The sequence below is a fragment of the Fundulus heteroclitus genome, chromosome 22 (assembly GCF_011125445.2).
Source record: "Fundulus heteroclitus isolate FHET01 chromosome 22, MU-UCD_Fhet_4.1, whole genome shotgun sequence".
NCBI lineage: Eukaryota > Metazoa > Chordata > Actinopteri > Cyprinodontiformes > Fundulidae > Fundulus > Fundulus heteroclitus.
Genome location: NC_046382.1, coordinates 857,000 through 868,674, shown reverse-complemented (window position 1 = coordinate 868,674; position 11,675 = coordinate 857,000). Strand labels below are relative to the sequence as shown.

At 48.6% G+C, this 11,675-nt stretch overlaps 1 non-coding gene across 1 annotated transcript; it reads left to right on the top strand.

Annotated features, from left to right (window-relative positions):
* The first annotated feature begins 4,545 nt into the window (after positions 1-4,545).
* trnat-cgu lies at positions 4,546-4,619 on the top strand. The gene has a single exon. It is a non-coding gene; the product is annotated as a tRNA-Thr (tRNA).
* The last annotated feature ends 7,056 nt before the right edge of the window (positions 4,620-11,675 follow it).

The window sequence follows — 11,675 nt, the reverse complement described above, 5'->3', positions numbered from 1 at the left end:
ATCCCCCAGAACCACCAACCAGACAGTTTGGGCGGGCGGCCAGGACCGACCGGGGTCCCGAAACGTCCCGGAGAATGACCCCGGCGACCCTCCTGTCGCCTCACATGAGCTTCAAGCAGGAGCGCGTACACACAGCTGCCGGAGGGGTCAGGGAAGGGTGCCGATAAGTGTTCGTGTTTGTGGAGCCGGCTGCGTGTCCTCAAGCTCAAGGTGAAGGAAAACGGCGGTGGCATAATGGTGGGTTTTTGTCTCCTCTTGGACCAATCAGCACTCTGCAGACAGACAGAGATTCAAACCTTCAAGTCATTAAAACTGTTTGGCCCCAATAAAGACCAGAAACACACAGACTGATGTTACAGGACTGATCAAATCCAGAGAAGATGGACTGAAGTGATTAAAAATATTGAGAATCTAGCCTAAAATGAGAAAACGTCTCACATTATGAAACTTCATACGACCGCTGAACACAGTCCAGTCCAGCCAGGATCCCTCTGGATGATCTCAGCCCAGATCAACTGGTTTAAAAGTTTCCTACGTCTCTGGAGCACATCAATCACCAACAGGAAGCTTTACTCTCACTGTGGCGAGAAGAAGATCAGTGCTGAACATTTTAAACTTTTTATCTTCCTATTTAAGAACCTCCAAACAATTTAAAGCAGTTTCTGGTCCAACTTTGACCTCCCTGCCGGTTGGGTTGACCAGATTTGTTCTGGTTGTAGATTTTCTGTAAGAAAGACACGTTAAAAACTGTACAAGATGCACAAAAAGTCTGTTAGCGAGACGCACCTGATCCCCACGGGTCTGGGATCCATCTACAAGGTTCTGGCCGAGTTCTGGGAGGATAGTTGACCTTCATTCGAGAAAATTGTAAAGGTGTGGAAAGCCTGAGTTCCTTTAAATCAAGATTAAAAACACATTTGTTTAAGATTGCCTTCAACTGTTCTAGTTAACTGAATCACCACTTTTTTGTTCTTTTTTTTTCCTATCTACATTTTATTCCTACTTGCTTTTATTCTGTTTTATTTTGCTATATTTTAATCATGTAAAGCACTTTGCATTGTCTTTGTACTGAATTGTGCTATATAAATAAATTTGCCTTGCCTTGCCTTGCCTTCGCTCTTGGTCCGTCTTCACTTTAACTGGTCGGTTTCCTGGCATTAACTCTGTTTCTAAGCACATTTCACAGATGTTTAAAACGGCTGTGGTCCGTTTGAGAAGCTCAGTGCTAGCCCACTTCATTCAGTCCAGAACCAGTTTGGGTCTGAGTTACTGCTGTCCTGTAGGAACACCCAACTGGGTCCAGGTTTCCACCACCAGCTGCTGATTGGAAGGGAAGTTTACCGCTTAGCCCACAGCCTGATGCTGCCGTCGCCGTGCCTGGCAGATGTAAAGGTTTAAAGGCGGACCGTGACGTCTCTGTTATTGAGATCAAACAGCTGGATGTCCGTCTCGTCTGTAGATAACATGATCCTCCAGAAGGTTTCTGGTGTGTCCGTGTGGACCAGAGGCTTCTTACCGGGACAGAACCCTCCCAGCTCTGCTAACCGTGGGCAGAGGAAGTCCTGATCCAGCAGGTCCTGGCTGATGTGAGTCCCGCTGGTTCCTGGGCTCAGTCTTCCTCCAGATGTTGGTAAAGTGGTGAAACATCTAAATGACCCGTGGTCAGAGATCTAGAAGCTTCCTGCCCCAGTCAGTCAGGACCTGTGGCCAGAAGTCACCAGACCTCAGGTTAGACTCCAGTCTAGAACCTTCAGAACCACGGCAGAACCATGTGGAGCAGCAGCTAACTGGTTACTGTAAAAGTATGAATTCCCCCGATGAGCTGATCAGAGACATCTCCAGAAGTTGTTCCTCTTTCTTGCGGGTTGTATCTGGACCTTATGTCCGGTAAACTGTTCTGTATCGGCTGCTTCTGTCTGCTCAGTGGGGTGGATGTAATGTCCTGAGACAAGCTGCTTCACATGTAACATTTCCTCCTCTCTTCCTACAGCCTGACCTTCACATCAGCCTAAATAGGTCACATGCTCCTCGTGTCTGGCCCTGTTTACTCCTCCAGCACCAACCCCCCCCCCCCTCTGCCCCCGGGGCGCTGCTCTGTGGAAACATGCTGACCCCCCGGCCCCCAGTGCCCCCGCTGCTGCACCCGCTGCCGGGGCTGACCCCCATCCATCCATCCATCATTTATCCATCCATCATTTATCCATCCTTCCATCCATCCATCCATCCATCCATCCGTCCATCCATCCATCCATCCATCCATCCATCCATCCATCCATCCATCCATCTTCCATCCATCCATCTGTCTGTCTGACCTTCCATCATTTATCCATCAATCATCCATCCATCATTTATCCATCCATCCATCCATCCATCCATCCATCCGTCCATCCATCCATCCATCTTCCATCCATCCATCCATCCATCCATCCATCCATCTTCCATCCATCCATCCATCCATCCATCCATCCATCCATCCATCTTCCATCCATCCATCTGTCTGTCTGACCTTCCATCATTTATCCATCAATCATCCATCCATCATTTATCCATCCATCCATCCGTCCATCCGTCCATCCATCCATCCATCTTCCATCCATCCATCCATCCATCCATCCATCCATCTTCCATCCATCCATCCATCATTTATCCATCCATCCATCTATCATCCATTCATCCATCCATTCATCATCCATCCATCATTCATCCATCAATCATCCATCCATCATTTATCCATCCATCCACCATTCATCCATCTTCCATCCATCCATCCATCTTCCATCCATCATTTATCCATCCATCCATCCATCCATCCATCCATCCATCCATCCATCCATCCATCCATCCATCATTCATTTATCCATCCATCCATCATTTATCCATCCATCCATCCATCCATCCATCATCCATATCTCAGCTGACTCTTCTGTAGCATAGAAGCTGAGGCTTCACAGGATCTCACTAGAACGTTGAGGATCAATAAATCAGGAGTTTAATGTTCTTTATCTTGACAACCCACAGCAACACCTTCCCTGCTGCAGGTGGAGCCCTGATTTATTTATCTGCTGCTCCATTCAAGACGCTCTTTTCTGTCTAAAATTACAGAAATTCTCCTTTACTGTGGTCCAAAGCTGTTTAAAGCTAGGATCTGACTCTACGTCCATGCCTGAGCATTCAGAGACAGCTTGTAGTAAAAACTAGAACTCCACCAGGGAGGAGCTTGATTCAGCTTGAGGAGACATTTTATAATAAATGAAGAGCAGAATCATTACAGCTGAGGATAAAAAGAGAAACGCTGCAGCTCCAGCAGGAAGGATCACATGCAGGAGTGGGAAAAGCCGACCTGTTTTAAACACACACACACACACCATGCATTGTTAATGGGAGTGAAGCACTCTGTGTTGACTGTGGCTGAGCAGAGAGGCGGCGAGACGTCAAACAGCATCAGCGTCAAACTCTGCAGACTCTAACGGCGGCTCACCGGCGCCGCCCTGCTGCTGCAGCACAAACACTGCACCGCCTCTGACCTGCAGGTGTTGCTACGCCTCGCCTGTGACCTTTGACACCTGCCGGCTGAAGTCACCACATTTCTCCTTCACCAACCAGAATACCTTCATTTGGCTCTGAGTGCTTCTCTGAGGATCCAGAGGACTAAAGCCGTCTGAATCTTTAACAATAAGAAGGATTTTAAAATGAACTCTTCTTTATTATATCACAGTTTCTAACAGCTGAGAGCAGATGTTCACACACTGTGGACAAATCCACTGCCTTTGAGTTACACCATCCACGCTGCTTCCTTTCAGACGTCACAGACATTTCTAACGGGGGAGACGTCTGAAGGTTCCACGTTCATCTGGAGAACCGAGGACCTCCTCCGCCTGGTTTATCCTCTGGTCCAACATCTAGAGGTCTGAAGGTTCCACGTTCTGCTGTTCTAACGATCAATGCACACATAAAGGTCACGGGACCGCCCAGCTGTCCCACGGGCCCAGAAGGATTCAGTGTCCTAATGAGGAACGGTTCTGGTGTGAAACATCAGGCATCAGAATGGAAGTACGACGTAAAACAGGTGAAAAGGTTCTGATCCACAGGCAGAACGTACGTAAACATCTGGTTTAAAGTGGTTCTCTTTGTTCCCACGGTGCCTCTGATCATTTTAAGTTGGATTTCTTTCCACTTGAATCGCTCCGTTTATTTGGGGGAACCTTTGCTCGCTCAGTGAAGCTTGTTGTGGTGAAACAATGAAACAAAACATGTTTTTCAAGTTGTGATTTAGAAAAGGTTTACCCAGTTTATTTTTTATTATGAATAGAAACTATTAAACACTGTGATTTCATGCTTTCTGTATGTTTGCTGACGCATGAAAGAAGTCTAGTCAATGATTTACTCAGCTTATTAGTCAGTGTGAAGATTTCCTTTCCTCTTGATTTCTGCTCATGTTCAGCTATTGAATCGTCTGGTTAATGAAAAGAACTTTAGAAATGAACTCGTCTGATCTGTGGTTCACATCCAATCAGCTCCTGTTTCTGAGAAAAGGCTGAAGCAGGAGGCGCTGTGGCTTAGCTGGTCAGAGCGTCTGTCTCGTAAACAGAAGGTCCTGGGTTCAAATCCCAGCAGCACCTCATTGTAAGAACTGTTCCCCATGCCTGATGTTGTGCAGCTCTACCAGAGATACCGGTCCATTATCTTTAAGCTGTGGCTGACAGTCTCCAGGTATAACCCAGCAGGCTGTGGTCTTTACTGACCAGGTGGGAGTGGGTGGTTCTCTGGTACCGCTGGGTTGAGGCTGCAGACCCGGCTGCAGATGCAGGGAGACCCAGCCATGGGGGGGGGGGATTCAGACCTTTGGGTCAGGCAGCTGGACTCAGGCGGCCTCAGTAAACCCAGAGCTGGGCGCTTGTCAAACTGCATCTAAGGGACTGTGACAGGCTCCTATGTGGGCGCTGTTTGGACTAATCAACGCCTCCATTGTGTTCTGCTCCCCGTTGACCCGTTTCCAGTCCAAACATCCCAGAACGCCGCGCTCACAAAGCTTTGAAGCGGCTTCCAGAAGTGAAGACAACCGCTGGCTGTAATTTAATTTGATGTCGGTGTCAACGCCCGTCACCTCCAGGTCCCTCAGCTCCCTTTATGAGCCCAACAATTACCACCCAGGGGTTCAGCGTGAAAATAAGCAGGTTCTCCAGAGTGTGAAGAACCCGACCAACGCCTTTCATTTTCCAGCCAACGTGTTCTAAAGAAGCCCAACCTGGCAACCATCTCCACCATTTATCATCATTATAAAAGCCCTTCGCTGTCTCCTCACCCGTACTAGACAGTTTCTGCAGAAGACGACCATCACTGCTGCCTTGCAGCACGAAGGTCCTGGGTTTAATTCCCGTCTGGGCTACGTCTGCATGGAGCTTCTCACTGTGCATGAGTGGGTTTTCTCCAGACTCCAGCTTCCTCCCTTAGACCTTAAACATGACCGTTAGGCTGGAAGGTCTCTAAGGTGTCCGCTGTGGCTTAGCTGGTCAAAGTGTCTGTCTAGTGAACAGAAGGTCCTGGGTTCAAATCCCAGCAGCGCCTGGTTAGCAGCCCTGTTACCTGGTGAGGCACATGGCTGCTCCTGGAGATGTTCCTTTCTTTGGACATTTTTAATCATCGGCTGCACAGTGGCGCAGTGGGTAGCGCTGTTGCCTTGCAGCAAGAAGGTCCTGGGTTCGAGTACACCCCTGGGTCTTTCTGCATGGAGTCTGCATGTTCTCCCTGTGCATGCGTGGGTTCTCTCCGGGTACTCCGGCTTCCTCCCACAGACCAAAAACATGACTGTTAGGTTAACTGGTTTCTCCAAATTGTCCTTAGGTGTGAGTGTGTGCGTGAATGGTTGTTTGTCCTGTTTGTCTCTGTGTTGCCCTGCGACAGACTGGCGACCCGTCCAGGGTGTACCCCGCCTCTCGCCCAGTGAACGCTGGAGATAGGCACCAGCACCCCCCGCGACCCCATGAGGGATAAAGCGGTTCGGAGGATGGATGGATAATCATCGGGATGGCTTCAGGCTTCAGGGGGTAACAATACATCAATTAAATGATTAATGATCCAATTACATGGATTCACATCGTCGTTTTTAAGATGCACCTTTGAATTTCACGAGACAGGAGACTGAATGTGATCTATTATTATTATTATTTAAAAATTAGAAGAATGTTTTTTATTTTAATGCCTGCATAGACAGAAATATATCATATTAATGGTATTGTGATAAAGCTGCTGATTTAGGCCCTACAGACGGTAACTCTGCACCGTGGAGCTGAACAGCTTCCTGCTCCATGCAGCTGATGGAGGACAGTTTTCATTAGGCTGATTTACACGTTTAAAAGAAAACTTACAGCAGCATTTAGCTTCAGAGAGCCAAACATTGTGTATTTAAATAAGAGCCTTTTAAGCTGCTATTAAACATATTTTAAATGTCGTGCTTTAATCAGCTGGAAGTGGAAAAAATCCTCCTAGTTAACAAAAATGAAGGCTGGAGTATTTCAGTCTATAGTCAATATAAAGAGTTTCCCTTAGTGATGGAGTGACTGGAATCATTTTAAAATATTGTCTAATCCACTGAACACGTCGTCCTGATGAAAGATGCATAAATTAGAAGAGCCTGAGCAGCCGGTTCAGGTGAGGACAGGCGGGGGTAGAAGGAAGCTGCTGCTTCTCCAGGATTCCTCCTGAGGCAGATAAATGCAGGTCTGTGGAGGTTAGTTTGCTCCTCATGCTGCCACCTACAGCCGTTTGCTGCAGATTACCTTAAAGCGTCTCTGCATTCCTCTCCTCACCTCCTGAGGAGCACCGGTCAGAGCGGTGGACGGAGGCGGCGCCGCCATGACTCCTGCAGCCATTCCAGGTCAGAGGCTCAGGCTGCTGGCGGCAGATCGTGTGTTTGTGTGGGATTAGTCTTTATCTGAAGTGTGAGGTCTGCTTTAATCTGCAGGTCGCAGTAAACAGATGCAGCGATCCGGCCTGCGTGAACGCCGTGTTCCCTGCCAGTGTTACACAACACGGCTCAGGAGATTAACGCCGCAGTTTCACTGTTTTAGCGCCGCCGGCTCCCGCAGGGTGGGGGGGGGGGGGGTCATCTGATACGTCCGCGGTCCGGCCCCCAGAGGGCCAGGAGGGCCCGCGTCACGTTCCCATCTTCTGCTCCAGTTCACCGGGCCCAGGCCGCCTGCTGTCACCTCTGACATCACCAACTCTGCAGCGTTGCACCAACACAGCCGGCCCTCGGGGTCCTGAGAACGGAGACGGTGGAGATTGGTCCAGGCGTGGGGCAGAGGAGCTCACCTGGCTGCCAGGTCTCTGAGGGGCTGGGAACAGCCTGAGAACTCCAGAAACATCTGCAGCTTTGGTGTTTTATTAGTGGTTAAACTCAGGATGAAGAACCGTCCTTCAGCCAGCCGACCTCCTCGTTATGGAGCCGGAGGTCCAGGAGGGGACGTCCAGCTCTGAGGCAGAACCCGGCGGCCCTGAGGAGGGAGCTGGTCCCCCCCCCCCCAGGACCTCGCTCCTTCAGCCACGGACCACAGCGACGGAGACGAGGACCAGGACAGAAAGAGACCTGGAGACAGGAGGTGGATCAGCAGCTCAGGGAGGCCATGAGCCCCGTTCTCTGGAGGAAAGCTCCCCACCAGGCTGACGCCGACTTCTGGACGCCATGTTTGGACGGCGGGCCGTCCCACAGCGAGGAGACCCGGGACATCCTGGTTAAAGGCTGATCTGTGCTCCGTTTGTCTCAGGAACACCTTCAGAGTCACCTGGAGGAGACGGACCTACCAACACCACCACCACCTCAGACCAGTTAATAAGCTGCTTTTGGTGTTTTAAACCTAAAAGTCATTTAAATTCTGTAAGATTAGGATTATTATGTTAATCTGCTGCGATCTCCTGCTCTGACCCGTAACTCTGACGTATGAAAACCATGTCTGGTTAGAAGGCCTCCTCCTGGTCGCCCGGCCCGCTGGTTCTGAAGCGGTTCTGCTCAGATCTGGGCCGTTTTCCGGGGATTTTCACCAGATTACCGAGGCTCTCCTGTTTGTTTGGAAACAAAGCACGGAGTCGGCTCTAATGCCAACAGCTCCAGACCTGAACGGCACAGGAGCGTTTTTATTTCAGAGGCTTAGAGCCGCTGAGCACATCCACAGCTCAGGAACCAGAGGCTCCGTTAAGCTTTAAAGGCCAAAACACGCTTTGTTTGGTCACAATCTCCCCCAAAGCTCCACAACTACAACACAGGACAGATTATCCTCTTTTACAGAGGAAATGAAATTCTTCAGACGAGGCACTTAAACGGGCTCAGCCATGATTCTGCTCCCTGAAACCCAGACCAGGCAGCAGACGGTCCTCCAGGTCCCTGGCAGCGACTTCATGTCCCCTCAGTCTGAACAGTGTAACAAATACTAGAAATCCTACCTGACAGGTGAGGAAATGTTGGCTTATGATGCTGAATGTCCACTTTCTCCTGTCTGGGTGTAAAACGTTTCATTTTCTGGGGTTGCTTCTTCCATGCAGCAGAACTGGTAAACCCTGAGAGTCCAGGAACCAGAGGAGTCTCTACTGTCCTCCTGATGGAATGTTTGGTGACATTTAGATTCACAGACGGGATCTGATGATCTGGAAGCTGAATCCGGAGCTTCAGCTTCATGTCTCAGTCTCTCACATCGCTGCCGTTCCCCTCTGTCCACCTGGACCTCAGCTCTCTGAAGGTCCCACCACAGCCTCTTTTAGCTCTGGTCTGGACTTTGACTAGGCCGCTGCTACATGTGACTCCAGACGTCTTCAGTTCATCAGTTCAAGGCTGACTCAGGGACTACAACCAGTCCAGGTAAAGCAGCTACAAATTGAGACCCCCATCCCCCCAATGCTTGACAGGTGGTGGAAACATTTCCTCTCTGTCCAGCAGAAATTGTTCCAGATGTTTGGGGTTTATCCAGATGCACAAATGTCTTTGCAGAACTTGAGACAGTAGAGAAAAGACTTACAAGCCTTCAGACTGACAGGCAGCAGCAGCAGTAGACGCTTCTCTAAGATCGTAGCAGATGCTCTCAGCCTGGCGTTGGGCTGACCTCACCTGTCTGCTCCTGAGCAGCAAACCTGCTGTTACAGCCATGATGATCAGATACTGATGCATTGATCACCTCCAGGCTGCTGCGTTCCCTGTTAAATATAATCCTGGGGTATTTACTTTTCCAGCCTTTTCACTTTAGTTTCATGTCTGTCTGATAAATAACAGGCTGGAATCTGTTTGGTGTTTTAGTGAATCTCAGGTGTAGAAGCCGGTAAGAACCGGATCATTTTCATTATATCCTGGTATATAAATGCTTCAACTGAGGGTGTGCTTTCTTTTATTCAGACAGTATGTTCTCAGTTGGTTCAAATGAAGCCTAAACCTGACATAAACCAAGCGGTCTGATGATAAATGAAGCTTCTCTGACCCAATCGGGTCATATTTGGTGCCAGTTCTAGTTGCTCTATTTGGTCTAATTCAGGAGAAAACCTGCAGTCATCGAGCCCATTACTGCCTGAAAAATGGAGACTCCCCCATGGTGAGGTCCTCCTCCTGCTGGATCACCGGTTCTGTTTAAACTGATCCAGCAGGAGGAAGACCGCCGCCCATCAGTTCTGGGGACAAAGCCGACGGACAGGAATCGGGTCAGCAGTTACAACTCGGAGCCGACCCTTCACCCCAGCACCACTCTGAAAATCACTAATCGCACAAGTTTGCGGGAGGACGGCGGTCCGGCCCATTGGCTGCTGGCAGTCATGTGACTCTGGGGCACTAAATAACGACCGGTCCCTGCCAGGCTGTGAGGTTTTGTTGGGCCCAGCAGGCGAGCCGGGCCGCTTTGTGTTTGCGCCGTTTGGCAGCAGGTTCATCCCAGTAATGATCCTGGACTGAAACCCGACGCTGTTCTTCTCACTGTTGCTGACCCAGCCAAGCGGACCCTGGTTAACAAGGACCTCAGGCCCCTGCAGACGTGGACCTGTTGGTTCTGAGTAATGTGAGCTCTGCTGATGGAAACCATGCTTCCAGCGCTGAAACCCAACACCCTGTCCTGCATGTTTTAGGTGGTGCCCTGCTCCAACATTTATTCAAAATGGATCTCATAAAGACCAGTTTTCAGTCGCCAACGGTAACCAGGTGATATGAAGAGGAAACGTCTCAAACATACTTGAACAGAGATGTGACGTCACACAGACCTGATCTCTAGACCAGAACCAATAAGACGTCAGGTTGAAGCTTCCTTTCCTGTTTCACAAAGACGCTCCTGCTTTGTTGCTCCAGTGAGACGGAGAACAGGCAAAAGGGGAGGGACAAGAGCACAGATCCTGTTTGATATGCAAATATTACAGGATGTCACCCAGAACGTTCCACCACTCCACCTGAGAGCTTAGTTTTCTCCCAGCTGACAGGGATATGACTCAAAATCCGTTCCATATTAATACCTTGTCAAACTAAAAAATATATTCACTAAAATGATGGTGCCAACTTACAATAAGGCTGCCGTTATAGATAGCTGATAGTTTATAGATGTTATTAATCTGTAAACACTTTATAACTCATAAGTTATTATGCATTAAAACTGAGCAAGACAGAAAATTAAACAGTTTCTTGTCAAATGAGCCTAATCTGCTCAACTTTATATTTTATCTAGTTGCTTCAACATTTCAGTTAGTTACTACCTTGTAAACACAGACTGATCAGTTGTCTCTTGTTTGCCCTTAATGCCTAATAACCACTTATGAACGAGTTATACAGTGTTTACAGATTAATAAAATATCTTATAAACTCAACATATTAGCTAGTAAACTTCACATGAAATCTCCATCGACGTTCCTAGCAATCCTACGAGAAACCAAGGAATTATGATGGTGGTTGGTAATGCCTAGTTCACATGGGAACATTTAAAATTCTCAGCTGATTTTCAGAAACAGAGACACTAAACACGATAATAAAAAATCATAGATAAAACCGGTTTGCTTGTATAGTGTGTGATGTCCGGTCAAACAACAAGAACACCAACAGACTTCCCTCAGTAACATTCAGACGGAAAATCTCGTAAAACTTCTGGAGATCAAACGCGAGTTCTCAGTAAATAATCAGACCATCCTCCAGAACAGCAGGTGGCGGTAATGTTTCTTTAAGTTGGTTGCCAACCGACGTAAAACTCTAAAGGGAAAGGAAGAATAATGGTGATAGTTTATGGACTGATTTAAGCAGAGAAGAAATATTACAGTAAGAGAAGCTGTTGGTCAAATGAGCTGCGTATACAGGGGCGCTACGTCTGCTGCACTGTTTTCCTTTTTCTCTCGGTTTCCCTCACGTGAGGCCTGTCGATGTAAAACACATCGGTACAAATGACCCTGCAGCTTCCCCCTGTCCCATGGTAATGTGCCCCTGGGCAAGGCACTTACCAATCTGCGTATCGGTGCAGGTCAGTGGGTGTAGCTGTGGAGTAAAACACTTTGAGCACTCAGGACCAGAGCGGCTCTACATGAACTCAGTCAATATGCAGTTCTCCAACAACCCAGTCCTGGTTCTGCTGCTTCCTCAGTCGAACCCCTGCAGCGCCACGCCTCAGCCCAGAACCACCAAACAGGACACAGAGAGTTAGCCCGGCAAACTCACCATGAAGACCAGTGGCCCAGCC